Source organism: Theropithecus gelada, chromosome 14 (genome assembly GCF_003255815.1).
Source record: "Theropithecus gelada isolate Dixy chromosome 14, Tgel_1.0, whole genome shotgun sequence".
Taxonomy (NCBI): Eukaryota; Metazoa; Chordata; class Mammalia; order Primates; family Cercopithecidae; genus Theropithecus; species Theropithecus gelada.
The window spans coordinates 82,310,183-82,311,767 of record NC_037682.1 but is presented as its reverse complement, the minus strand read 5'-3'; positions in this window follow the sequence as shown (position 1 = coordinate 82,311,767).

The following is a 1,585-nucleotide window of genomic DNA, read 5'->3' as shown; positions in this document are numbered from 1 at the left end:
TCTCAGACCACAGTGCAATCAAACTAGAACTCAGGACTAAGAAACTCAATCAAAACCGCTCAACTACATGGAAACTGAACAACCTGCTCCTGAATGACTACTGGGTACATCACGAAATGAAGGCAGAAATAAAGATGTTCTTTGAAACCAATGAGAACAAAGATACAACATACCAGAATCTCTGGGACACATTTAAAGCAGTGTGTAGAGGGAAATTTATAGCACTAAATGCCCACAAGAGAAAGCAGGAAAGATCAAAAATTGACACTCTAACATCGCAATTAAAAGAACTAGAGAAGCAAGAGCAAACACATTCCAAAGCTAGCAGAAGGCAAGAAATAACTAAGATCAGAGCAGAACTGAAGGAGATAGAGACACAAAAAACCCTCNCAGTGAAATAAAAGAGGACACAAACAAATGGAAGAACATACCATGCTCATGGATAGGAAGAATCAATATCGTGAAAATGGNATGAAAAAATGCTCATCATCACTGGCCATCAGAGAAATGCAAATCAAAACCACAATGAGATACCATCTCACACCAGTTAGAATGGCGATCATTCAAAAGTCAGGAAACAACAGGTGCTGGAGAGGATGTGGAGAAATAGGAACACTTTTACACTGTTGGTGGGATTGTAAACGAGTTCAACCATTATGGAAAACAGTATGGCGATTCCTCAAGGATCTAGAACTAGATGTACCATATGACCCAGCCATCCCATTACTGGAGATATACCCAAAGGATTATAAATTATGCTGCTATAAAGACACATGCACACGTATGTTTATTGCAGCACTATTCACAATAGCAAAGACTTGGAATCAACCCAAATGTCCATCAGTGACAGATTGGATTAAGAAAATGTGGCACATATACACCATGGAATACTATGCAGCCATAAAAAAGGATGAGTTTGCGTCCTTTGTAGGGACATGGATGCAGCTGGAAACCATCATTCTTAGCAAACTATCACAAGAACAGAAAACCAAACACCGCAAGTTCTCACTTATAGGTGGGAACTGAACAATGAGATCACTTGGACTCAGGAAGGGGAACATCACACACGGGGGCCTATCATGGGGAGGGGGGAGGGGGAAGGGATTGCATTGGGAGTTATACCTGATGTAAATGACGAGTTGATGGGTGCAGCAGAGCAACATGGCACAAGTATACATATGTAACAAACCTGCATGTTATGCACATGTACCCTACAACTTAAAGTATAATAATAATAAATAAATTTAAAAAAAAAAAGTTTAAAATTGATCTTATAGGCAATGAAGAAAACAACGAAGGTCTCTAATCTATGTTATAGAATTTTATTGACTTTCTCTGAACTGTTATTTTTATTATAGTGCCTTCCGTTGAAATTTCTTAGCTAAACAAGTAGGAGCTACAATAAAAAGAGTTACACCCAGAAAAATAACTTTTTGGCACTGAATTTGTAGATAATAATTTAGCCGTTTTGCGTGTTTTCTGGTAACTTATCACCCGAGAGATTGATCCTAGAGAAATCAAGAATTAGAAAAGTCACTCTGTATGTAGATACAGTATGAAAACATTTTATCAATGCCAGAGTAAA